At 40.4% G+C, this 12,726-nt stretch overlaps 1 long non-coding RNA gene across 1 annotated transcript; it reads right to left on the bottom strand.

Annotated features, from left to right (window-relative positions):
• Positions 1 to 4,332: 4,332 nt before the first annotated feature.
• On the bottom strand, positions 4,333 to 12,454 carry LOC120755936 (uncharacterized). Its single transcript, XR_005701940.2, has 3 exons — positions 12,294 to 12,454; positions 12,065 to 12,155; positions 4,333 to 5,276 (listed from the first exon to the last, which is right to left on the bottom strand). It is a non-coding gene; the product is annotated as an uncharacterized LOC120755936 (long non-coding RNA).
• Positions 12,455 to 12,726: the final 272 nt, after the last annotated feature.

The following is a 12,726-nucleotide window of genomic DNA, read 5'->3' on the forward strand; positions in this document are numbered from 1 at the left end:
GATATCATCGATGTACTGTAGATGTTCTAGAGCCTCACCCTTTTCCAGTGCAGCCTGGATCAGTCCATGGCAGATGGTGGGGCTGTGTTTCCACCCCTGGGGCAGTCGGTTCCAGGTGTACTGCACGCCCCTCCAGGTGAAAGCAAACTGAGGCCTGCATTCTGCAGCCAGAGGAATGGAGAAAAATGCATTAGCAATGTCAATTGTGGCGTACCACTTTGCTGCCTTGGACTCCAGCTCGTACTGGAGTTCCAGCATGTCCGGCACAGCAGCGCTCAATGGTGGAGTCACTTCGTTCAAGGCACGATAGTCCACAGTCAATCTCCATTCTCCGTCAGACTTGCGCACAGGCCAGATGGGGCTGTTGAAGGGTGAGTGGGTTTTGCTGACCACCCCTTGTGTCTCCAGCTCACGGATCATCTTGTGGATGGGGATCACAGCATCTCGAGTTGTTCTGTACTGTCGGCGATGCACTATTGAAGTGGCAATTGGCACTTGTTGCTCTTCCACCCTCAGAAGACCTACAGCAGATGGGTTCTCTGATAGTCCAGGCAAGGTATTCAACTGCTTAACACCCTCTGTCTCTACAGCTGCTATCCCAAATGCCCACCTAAATCCCTTTGGGTCTTTGAAATACCCATTTCGGAGGAAGTCTATGCCCAAAATGCATGGAGCTTCTGGGCCAGTCACAATAGGGTGTCTCTTCCACTCATTTCCAGTCAGGCTCACATCAGCCTCCACCAAAGTAAAATCTTGTGAACCCCCTGTCACCCCAGCAATGGAAACAGATTCTTCCCCCACATGTCTTGATGGAAGTAATGTGCACTGTGCACCAGTGTCAACTAAGGCCTCGTATTTTTGTGGTTCTGATGTGCCAGGCCAACGAATCCACACAGTCCAAAAAACACGGTTTTCCCTAGCCTCTACCTGGCTAGAGGCAGGGCCCCTCTAAGCCTGATTATCCTTATTTCCCTGGGTAACCGGAGCTGCTTCCTTCTTGCTGGAACTTCCTCTCATAGTCTTGCCATCCAACAATTCATGCAGCCGTTGTGTCATAGCATCAGTAGATTCTCCATCCCATCTTTTCATGTTTTCTCCACAATCACGCAGGAAGGACCACAGCTTAGCCCGTGGGATGCCTTTTCCCTCTCTATCTAGGGAACGTTTGCGTGTGGTGCCAGAGCCCCTAACTTGTACTGCAGAGATCTGGAGAATGTCCTGCTTGAGTTCTTTGTGATTCTCCTCCATCTTGTCTGCTAATCCCCGCACCTGTGTTTCCAGAGCTGCAATTCTTGCATGTGTTGGACCATGCACAGCATCTGCATATGTTCGTAGCTTCTTCGCCATATCAAGCACGGTCTCCTCTGTCTCATCCCGCTTCATTATTGCTAAAGCAGAGGAGTATTCTTGTGGCCCAAGTCGTACAAGTTTTCGCCACATCACAGGTGTACATGGTACCAAGTCGGGGTTCTTAGTGTTTATGTCCTCTGAGAAGACAATCTCCGCCACTGCCATTTCCCTCAAGCGCTGGATCCCTTGTTCAATGGTTTTCCACTGGGTTTGCTGCATATAGAGATCGTCGGCACACAGATATCTTTGTGCCACACTTCCCAGGACCCGTTCCCAGAGACTGCAAGGACTAGCCTCCCTCATCATTTCTTGGTCAATAACTGGATCATGTGACAGGGATCCCAGATGTCTCGCTTCAGTGCCATCCAGTATTGTAGCCTCGCCTGCAGCATCCCAAAGACGGACTAACCAACTAATTATAGATTCATCAGGTCGTCGAGTATAATCCTTTCTTAGGCCACGAAAATCCTTCAGGGAAAAGGACTCAATAGTATCTCCTGCTCTTGCAGCAGTTGGTCGGGCTCCTGCTCTTGCAGCAGTTGGTTGGGCTCCTGATGTTGTAGCAGCTGGTTGGGCTCCTGATCGTGTGCTAGTTGGTTGGACTCCCGATCTTGTGCCAGTTGATTTGGCTTCCGATTTTGTATCAGTTGGTTCAGCTTCTGACTGTGTATCATCAGTTGCTTCAGCTTCTGATTGTGTGTCAGGTGGTTTGACTCCTGACTGGGTGTCAGGAGGCATTGAGGATCCTTCACCTGAATCATCGTCTACTGGTCGATCGGTTTTGTCCGTGTGCTTCTTTCCCTTCTTTACTGCAGCAACTGCCGGTGTCTTAGCCTCACTGTCTGGTTTAGCTGCAGCCTGAGTGACTGATTTATCTCCCTGCTCCCTTGCCTCTATCTGCTGCCCTACAGTGTTTAGCAGTGCGTGACTCATTCTAGAAAAGCTATAAACCATATAGAGGAAAGTCACCAGGTGAAATACCAGGAAGGTGGTGTCTTTAACGTTCAGGAGACCCTGAACATTCTCCAAAAGTGATGTAACTGACTCAAAAGAGAAGAAGGAAAGAAGAGGCTGAAGAGCCTCATCCCCTACTCCTCCTCTAACAAACTGGGTGCAATTGTTGATAAATCCCCAAAACATGCTGCTGGAACTAGGACGCAGGGTAGGACGAAAAAACCATAAACTGAACATACCCAGAACAAACTCCAGTATCTTTATAAGCTTCTTGTAAACCATAATCACCGAACCCAGCAAAATAGCTATTCTAATTTGTGCATCCCTAATGTAAAAGCTGTATGTTAGGGACAATATTGGAGCTATTTCTGGGTAAGAAAACAAACCTAGGGACCAGAAAGGTATTAAAACCTCAAAAAAGCCTAGGGAACAGAAATGCAGAAAAGACTCCATTCTAAGAGACATTAGGAATTCAAGAAGCAACATGGCCACTGACTGTTTAATCCCCACCCAAAGGACAACCAAAAAAATGCAGTTAATAATAATCAATACAAGTTTTTTCCACTCTCTCGTGCCCCGCAGTGGGCGCCAGTTAGAAATATGTCCTGGTTTGGGACAAATTTGGGAGAAAACCCCTGTATAGGATCCCTCTAAGGAAGCAAACCCACATGGCCCCTCCCTCCAACCGGTCCGGAAAAAAAAAAACCAAAACCCTCTTTGGAGAAAAGTGGAAAAAACGATTTTACTAAACAAATGAAGTGCATACAAGTATAAAGAATGAATAGTATGAAACAATAAAACCTCTCCTTCTGAAGTGAGATGGCAAACTGAGAAAGTCCTTGCCGTGGGTGTAGCTCGGCTCTCTCTCAGCGTCTCCTCAGTCCCAGTCCCTCCAGCGCTGCTGGAAAATGCCGAGGTCCAGGCCCCGGTGGGCCGCAGGTGCAGCCCCCAGTGCTCCCCTGGGTTTTCAGTCCAGAGCAGGTTTAAACAGTTCCAAGAAAAAGGAAAAAAACAGTCCAGGGAAATTCTCTGCCCTAGCTAGCTGAAACTAACTAAAAGCAAAGAAAAAAAAGATCTCTGTCCTGCAGTCTCTCCAAGCCTCCGCCGGACACACCGTCCGCAGAAGAACGTGGAGGAGTCAGGCAGTTTTCTCAAAACAAACTCCGCGCTTCTCCTTGCTCTTAGAACCAGTCTTAAAGGCACAGGACTCAATATACAGCACAAACAGAACAGACGATTGGGGATACAGGCATCATAAAGTTACCCTAGGACAGGCTTCCACACAGAAAAAAGATCTATCAATTGTGGGACTTGCAGTCAGTGTGAAGAGCTACTGAACAGTTCAAAGACAAAGATAAGATGGGAAAGATGAGCACATCTGTGCCAATACAGAGTCAAAGATGCAAGTTCTGTAACCAGAAGAAAACACTTTAAAGAGAAATTGCAGCAATCTAAATACTGAGGAATAAAAGTTCCACTACAAATCTCACATACTTTTGAGGGTCAGTCTACAGCAAGAAGCAGTTCCAGGCCACAGATTAAGAATCTAAAAGTTCCTTCAAGACATGTGTTGTTCAATGAAAAGGAAAGGAAAGACTGCAACTAATCCTATTTTCTGCCTTCTTCAACTGCCACCTTGAGATAAGGTCTTGTGCACAGTGACCAGTGCTCTAGTCTTCCGTCTGTCTGGCTATGGCACCACGCTCTTCACAGTAACACATTCCAGAAGACCTAGGTAGACTTTAATAACTTATCAGAGACTAAATTTAGCTAACTCTTCCATTGGGGAGTTTCCATTTCAGGGTTTAACTCTCCAGGGAAAGAAAGACTTTATAATAGCTAACAGGACGTCTAGCCACAGGAATAGTAGCTATTTTTTGGACTATTCCATAGTATTCTTATAGCATATTTATGGGAAAATTAGAAATACTTTTTAGATTTTATTAGGCAGAAATTACATAGAGGCATAAAAAAATATTAATTACTATCTTCTAAACAAAACAGCCTGATGGCAACAGGAATCCCACATCCTCCTCTAACTGGTCAAGCCAAAAGTGTTTCCTATTACTGGCTTCCTGATCCATTTGCTCCAAGTTTTGACATCAAGTAAACAGTAGGACCGCCCAAAGTTTGCAGAAATATCTGGCATTTAGATTAAAGGCTTAAAACAATTACACAAAAATTATCAAGATTCAAAAGCTTGGCCCATAAGCCAAGAAAGTCCTTGGAATTTAATTCTACTGGAAAACTTTTCATAAGGAAGACTGGTCATCTTTGTGAAGAGGATGTGTAAACTAACCCAACAAAACAAACAGACTTAATGTGAAGTATGTTTCCTGCATGCTTAACTATGCAAATAAATCTATCATTGACTTAATAGGAGAAGGGTGATCTTGTAAACTAGAAAACCAATGAAATGTTTCTTGTTAATTGGATCTTCCTTCTCTGGGAACAATATCTCTGATTTTTTTTCTTTCTTTTTACAAATGAAGCTGGGGGTTGCAACTTCACAAATTCTTTAATCATGCAACTAACCACACTACCCATTATGTACAGCACAGTGAATATTTGATCAATAGGAGTGTTTTTGTTAATGCTATATGAATTAAATAAATGGGGAAAAAAGCCTTCAGATTTTGTGGGTATTTTCAGTTGCTGAGTCAGAAAACAAAATAAGGTCTAACATCTGCTTTTATTTCTTGTTCAGTAAAGCTTGTATCTCCCTTCAGGACTAAGAGCAAGCAAACTGCTGCTAACCATGATAATTATACAGTACTCAGCATGGTGAGTAGAATAACATTGTAATTGTCCAAGGGTTTGAACAATTTGGACTGATTTTGTATAGTGTATAATTTACAGTAAAGATTCAGAATGTGTTTTCTTTGCTCCAAGAACACTTTCATCCTTTAGCTTTGAATCATTATGCATGAAGACAAGCATCCATGATCAAATTCAATCCAGATGAAGAACATCTGCAAAAATAGAACAATTTATTTTATTGACATTTACATTTACATAATTTTAACAGCATCTGATTTTACTTGTGACAGTCAAGGTAATATAAAATAACCAAGACCCCACAGAGTCATTCAGACAAAATAAAAGTAGGCAAACTCTTGAAATTTTACCATAATCAAAACAAATTAGTGACAGTGACTGAAGCCAAGTGAAAGGACTCAAGAAAATATTAACAAGCTCCATGCTTGCATATGGTTTATTTTCCTTCATAAGGTCAGGGCCAGACTCAGTTAAATGCAACTACATATTAAGACCCTCATTCTTTAGAAACCCAAGTGTTTATTTTTACACTCTGAAGAGTCACTCTGAAGCAACTGGGACTAATAACAATTGAGAGCAGTTATAAATCAGGGCCCACATAATTTCTGAGTGTTAGATGTGCTGGTGCAGAGCAGTGGGAACAATGAGTACCACAGCCATCACCATTGCCACCGCATGTAAAGCAGCAGCATGACCTAAAATTGTTCTAGCTTTTCTCAGAAAAAAATGAACAGTTCATCACTGTGTATGTACAGTATCATCCTTTATGAGACACAGACAAAAATGTTTACAAAAATAATCAGGACTCAACAATTATTTGTTTTCTATGGCTTTTAAAGAACTATTTTTAAATAAGTTTTTTCTGCAATTGTTTTAATTAGGGGAGGCAAGGGGGAAATGGAGTTTACAGGAAGTGGGGGGGAGAAAACATTTCTCTGTCAAAAACTGTCTTGAATGTTTTTGTTCTTGACTTGAAGTGGAGATTTTCCCTCTCAGAGATTCCACTCCACTCTCATTTTGGTGAAGAAAAAAGGAGACACAAAAACTAGTAGGTTTTGTTTTTTCTTCTGTTAATGTTTCATGGTGCTGTCTATAAAATGGGAATAAGAAATACTTACCCCAAAGGACTCCAATGGAAATGATATAAGTACTATTTATGGGCCAGTTTCATGAAAGAATTTAAGATAAATATTCCAAATAGTTAAAAAGTTATATCATAGCATGGAATAATGCTTGCAGAGAATTGAGTACTGTTTCTAAATCACAGGATTGTTGCCAAAATGACCTTCTAGTGCTACTGAATTCGTTCCTGTTAGAGAACTTAAAGAGGTCATCATGGCAGCTGCCAGGTTTATATACCCTCTCAGAACAGCAGTAGGTTAAACACTAGATCCAATGTCTGCTTTGCTAAAAATTGGTCAGTAGAGATACCTAATAGTTCAAAAATTTTTACATTAAATGACTTCCAATGTTTCTTCATTCCTTAAGGTAATAACTTAATTCTAGTATGTAAAACTGAAAAAAAAAACCCAAAAAAACCCCCCACCTTTTTAAATTAACATTAAGTCTGACAGCTGGAGTAACTGTAAAAGAATTTCACTTTACGTTTGTATTTCATATATCTGACCTTCAGGTATGTCACAAAGTCCTTCAAGAGTAAGATTCACAGTATAATTTCTGATGAACTTCCTATCAAAATGGTCATCATAGCAGTTTCTGGACATAATGTATCAGTGTTCATTTATGCTTAGACAGCTTTTTCCAGTACAATGAAGTGGGAAGCAAAAAGGGAATTTGTATATAAGGTGATATCTTGCTTCTCAATGTTAACAAACACTACTCAGATCTGGAAAGCAAGGCTGTGAGCTCTTGAGGCTAGGTGACCTTAAGAGTCAGAAACAGATTTTTCAATTAATTCAATATTAACTCATCCTTATGATGTATTTAACACTGTAATATTGCAAGTCAAAACTTTAGACAAATCTCAGTTACCAACAGTTGGTCTGACAAACTTTAAAGCAGATGCTGCCAAATTAAACAATAATAGAAAGTAAGAAAACAGAAAATAGGGGTTGTTGACTTAAGGAGGTTTACTCCTCATTATTATAGTTCTGGGGAAAATTATTTCCTTCTTGCATTACTTTCATCACTGCCCCCAGCTCTAAAAGAAGGTGATGAACCACTATGAGCAGAAGACAACCATTTGGGTTGCTTTCCAAACTATGCTCAGCTTCTGAGAGTGTTCTCTCTTTGAGGGAAAACTTGAAGCACAGATGCAAAATTAAACGGTCACAAATGACTGCTGTACTCAGCAACAGTCTTTATCCAACATACAATCCTGAATTACATCAGACCCACAGCATTTACTCAGCAGGAGGATAAAAACTCCTTCCTGACCAAGGAGAGCAAGAGCAAATGAAAGATGGCAATCAGATCTAGGCACAGAACATTCTAGGAGATGCACTTCCAAGGGGACATGAGCATGACGTCTTTTCTTGTCATAAGCACTAATAGCAAGAACATCACCATAGGCCACACTCTCCTCTGTTGTTGCTAAGTGATTAGATTTACCTATATATTGGTGTATATAGTATATATATATACACACACACATATATATAGGTGTATATAGTATATTTGCATATTCATTGATGGACCTCTGCCAGGTCCTGGCCTAAGGTGTATGTTTTGCAGAATTCGTCAGCAGTCCAGGTGAAGGAAGCAGACTTTGCTCTAAACCACCAAAGCCATCATCACAAAGAAAACAACCACCATCATCACAAGAAAAAATAAGTCCACAAACAAGTTACCAAACTAAACTGCTCGCACACATCCTTTCTTCCCTAAAAGGATGAAATTTATTTTACTGAGTATACTCTAGCCTGGTCCAGACAGGGCACAGGGATCCCTCTCCATCTCAGGGAATTGATGTATAGCTCTCAAAATGAACGAATGTACCACAAACATGGAGGATAGAAAATGGGAGGGACCATCTCTCCCTCCCATTGCATAGAAGCATTTGATCAAGGCATTTCTGGACACAACTGGAAACCAAATTTTAAGTTGGCCAAGACTTACCTCAATATAAATAAAATAACTAACATAAAACATTTGCTTCCTTGGCTGCAGAGGCAATTGAGTAGGACTTAGGGAATATGCTTTTCAGACATCCAAAATTCTACATTAGATCTTAATTTTTTTTAGGCTCTCATTTGAAGACTAATGAATCTTAAATCCATTCCCTGGAAGAGAAAACGAATCAGAAAACCTGTAAAGTAAATTTCCCAAAGCTCCTCAGGTTCTGTCCACCTCTGACAGATTGTCTGTCAGGAGGATTTGACTCTGTATTTGCCTGGTATTGCCATTCCATTTCTTTGGCAATACTGAAGTTCCTTTTGCTTGAGAAAATTCTAATCACAAATTCAAGACAGTCCACAGTGTTTAAAAACAAACAAAAAACCCCCAACCATACTGAAGTTCAGGATGGTTGGGATCCAGTCCAGAAAACTTAATTGCAAAGCAGGGTTTTATTTGTCATCTTTTCAGAAAACAACATTTCAAATTCTGATAGAAGACCTTTATATCTAGGTTCTACATTAAGCAGTCTGTTGTCTGGAAAACTATGCCAGTGAAAAGAAAACTGTTTTCTTAATTATCTCAACCCATTCTAACCTCCATGGAATTTTTTTCTTTGTGTTTTTTAATGAGGCTCAACTGGTGCAGTTCAATACATCTTGATTTTCTCAGAAGAAGGAAGAAGAAAGACTGGAGTATTTTTGTTATGTGATGAAAACAATGGAGCTGTGAAGGGGTTTTTTTGGGAAGAGTGTAGGGATACATGCATTAAAATATGTCCCAATAGCTAGAATGCAATTGCTCACAGAGAGATTTCTCCCGATGACTTTTTCCCAGGATGTGATTATTCTGGTAGAGTTAAGTAATCCTTTATTGTGGACCTTTGGTAATGGAACGTTTAACATTTTGCTAGGTCACTACTACATTGAAAGGCTATATCAGGTCAGGTTTCCCAGCTTCTCAAAATCAGCATAACTTTACTGTAAACACTCCAACAAGATTTCACTGCTTTACAGTAGCTAAAGGCCTAGATACAAACCTTCCAGAAACAAAAACATCCAACTAAAATAATCTTCCTCTCCATTCCTAGAAAAGCTTCAGTTTATAGGTTCTTGGAATACACGGGTGCAGGTCAATACCTTCTTGACTTCCCCACTCGTGAAAGCCCTTTATTTTTTGCACAGTTTAGTTTCAGCGAACAGGCTCAAGGCAATTAACTTTGAAATCCATTTGGCAAACAACCTTATCCTCCACCATCTCTCTCCTGCAGTTAGCTTTTTCTTGTTTCATATAGGAGACACACCATGCCAATCCCACCTGTCCACTTCCCTAAACACAAAACCTCTGAGGTTCAGTTATGTATTTCAGAAAGAAACTTGAAAGCAGCAGTGACAGTATCTTCTGTAATGTAGTTTCATTTTGTTTTCATTTACTGAATTTCTTTGTACAACTGTTCTTAGAACCATACAAAAGTCTCTGTACCTAAAGATAAAATTTCATTTTTAAAAACTACTGCTTCCATTTTTAGTGCTTTGAACATCTTAAATAACCTTGACACCAATCCTTCAAGAACTCCTGTGTATCAGTCTTCTACCAGAAAAATCTGTCAATCTATAATTACAGAGTAACGTGGGTGATCCTATGGCAATTGGCTTGTACTACTTCCAGTATTAAATTATTTTCTTTAACCGGACTTCAGTTGTTTTATGATCAAAAATACTCATCTTAGCAGGAAAAATCTCTTTTCAGAAGTATTTCTAGTATTATCCAGGCAAATATCAAAGTTACATAGTAGTAGACAGGCCATCTTCCATAGGCTCAGTTCTGTTATACTTAAACATGCAAAGACCAGCAGTGTCCTTAGTATGCATTAGAAATGTGCATAAATGCCACTAACAGTATTAATGCATTTGGATTTATATATGCAGCCAACAATAAAAATAGCATTTTTTTTTTCCCCGAGGTTGTTCATCTTTAATTTATCAAAACAAACATTTTCACTCCCTCTAATCATCCATTTTCACTGATGTTTCTCAGGCAGGTATTTTACGTTATTATTCACATGGTTAAAACTTCCAGCAACTCAGTAAAGATTCATTCCTTCAGTGATAAATTTTGCTAAGAAAAAAAGCACAGTAATATAAAAAAATAATTCCCAATAGTATGATGTTCCATCAGAAAGAGACTGCTTCATTTTTTCCTTACAAAATAATCGAGAGAAAACAAAGAAAGTGAACATCCCAAAGAATGTAAAATGTAAAGTTGACACAGGCCTAAAGTATGTTGGTTCAATAGTTATGATGCAAATCTAAACTGTAAGACACTGGAAGAAATTCACAAAAAAACAGTGATTGCTCCCTAAAGACTTCAGACAGGTAGAATGCAAAGGTAGGACACATATGATAAAGAGGAAAAGAGAAATAAATTGTACGGCAAATGAAGCAGATCCTCTTTGCCCAACATTTAAAGCATCCCAGTCTGTGGAATTTCAGCTAACAGCCAAGAATTTCAGAAAATGAATTCCAAATATAGGATGGAAAAAGCATTTGCTGGCCTTTAGAGAAATTCACATCACAGAATGACAATATATACATAGTAAAAGAAAACATAATCTACAAAACAGTTACAACAAACAGCCTTTAGGAGGAAAATGATAGTTCCATTTCTGTATTCTCCCAAACCAGTCTTCAGCACTCTAAAACATTATTGCAGGAAAGAAACAACACATCCTGGGTATCCCCCTATCCTCCATCAGTACATAGGCTCCCACCTTATGTGCATGTGTTGTCGAGATGGCTGCAGCACTCAAGAGTGCTCCCTTAAAAACTTCAGAGGGCTCCAAGTATCAGTACCTTGTTATCAAAAATCTTCCATACCTTTTCTATGTTGTAGTCCCATGAGTAGCTCCACACAGCTCTGGCTCCGTCCCTCCTTCTTCTACCTTCCTTCTGCATTTCCAGCTCTCACCTTCCTGTCCCTAGCACAGCCATCTTACCCTTTCTGTCCCTCCCTTCTTGCAGCACTGCCAGCAGACCTCAACTAACTCCCCTCCCAGCTAATTCACTCTTTTATCACACCCATTGCTGTGAGGGCAAGGTTGTTCCCATTCTTTGATAATTAACACAGCTGTAATAGATAGTGGGCAAGATTGCCTTTAGCACTATCTCTAGCTGTCTTTCCACAATTCCCCCTTTCTTTTTTTAATCATAAAGTCACATTTCTAGAAAAACATTATTAGGTAAATTGACATTATAACATATTTTTGTATTTTTATTAAGACAAACAGTTATATAAATGTTCAAATACAGCACATTTTTACTAGACTAGCAAATATATACAAGAAAATAGACATATTCTACTGAGTAATAGAATTGATCTGTCTCCCAATTCTTCTGTATTTGTTGCTTTATTTTTCTTGTTCTTTCTTCAACTTTATTGCTTTGCATGATGTTCTCTATCTTGCACAAACTGTCTCATTTCCCTGTGGCAATGGTTCTCCTGCAGATCCTGCAATTTGGGATCCTTCCTGCAGACCTCAAACCGCAGGGTCCCCTCAGTGGCCACATCCAAGGTCATTGAGGAGAAATTCCAGCAGCTAGCCAAACTCAGCCTCATTTATTCCTGGATTTATTCTTCCCTTTTTCCTCTGCAAATCTTTTTTCCAAACTTTGTACAAGGGCAGAGCTTTCAGAGAGACATTCACATAGCAGTTCTATAGACCTTCATGGTCCCAAAATGGTTCATTAACTGTACAACTTACAAACATTCAAAATCCCTTATTTCTCCTTCACAGCTAGTAACTTTCTCAATTATATTCTGTTTAACTCTAGGTACTATGTTATTTAGCTGAATAACCTTTTCTTCTCCTGATACTTGAGTCACCATCATTATGTTCCCAACTGCTCACCTGTACTCTAGGTGTCAAAAATCAAGTCCGGACTGGCAGCTTCACCTGCTGCTCTCAGCTTCACTGGGCTCCATCTCCACTGCACCTCAACCTGCAACCCAGTTGCAAATCACATCAGGGTCACCATTTGTCGGTGTCATTGAGATGGCTGCAGCACTCAAGAGTGCTCCTTTAAAAACTTCAGAGGGCTCCAAGTATCAGTACCTTGTTATCAAAAAGTCTTCCATACCTTTTACATATTGCAGTCCCATGAGTAGCTCCACACAGCTCTGGCTCTTTCTCTCCTTCTTCTACTTTCTTTCTGCACTTCCAGCTCACTTCTTCCTGTCCCTAGCCCATCTTACCCCGTCTGTCCCTTGCTAGAACTCCTGTCCCTTCCTCCTTGCAGCACTGCCAACAAATTCCAACTTACTCCTCTCCCAACTAATTCACTCTTTTACCACACCCATAGCTCTGAGGGCAAGGCTGTTCCCACTCTTGGATAATTAGCACAGCTGCAATGTATGGGGGGCAAGATTGCCTTTAGCACTATCTCTATGTGTCTCCCCACATGCATGTTTCAGGCAGAATACTCGTACTTACTGTTGGACACAGGTGGAATCCCCAGAAGGACTAAGGTGAATTTTATAGACAGCAGCTGAACTGAAATAATTTAGAGGTTA

The sequence above is a fragment of the Hirundo rustica genome, chromosome 1 (assembly GCF_015227805.2).
Source record: "Hirundo rustica isolate bHirRus1 chromosome 1, bHirRus1.pri.v3, whole genome shotgun sequence".
In the NCBI taxonomy this organism is placed as follows: domain Eukaryota; kingdom Metazoa; phylum Chordata; class Aves; order Passeriformes; family Hirundinidae; genus Hirundo; species Hirundo rustica.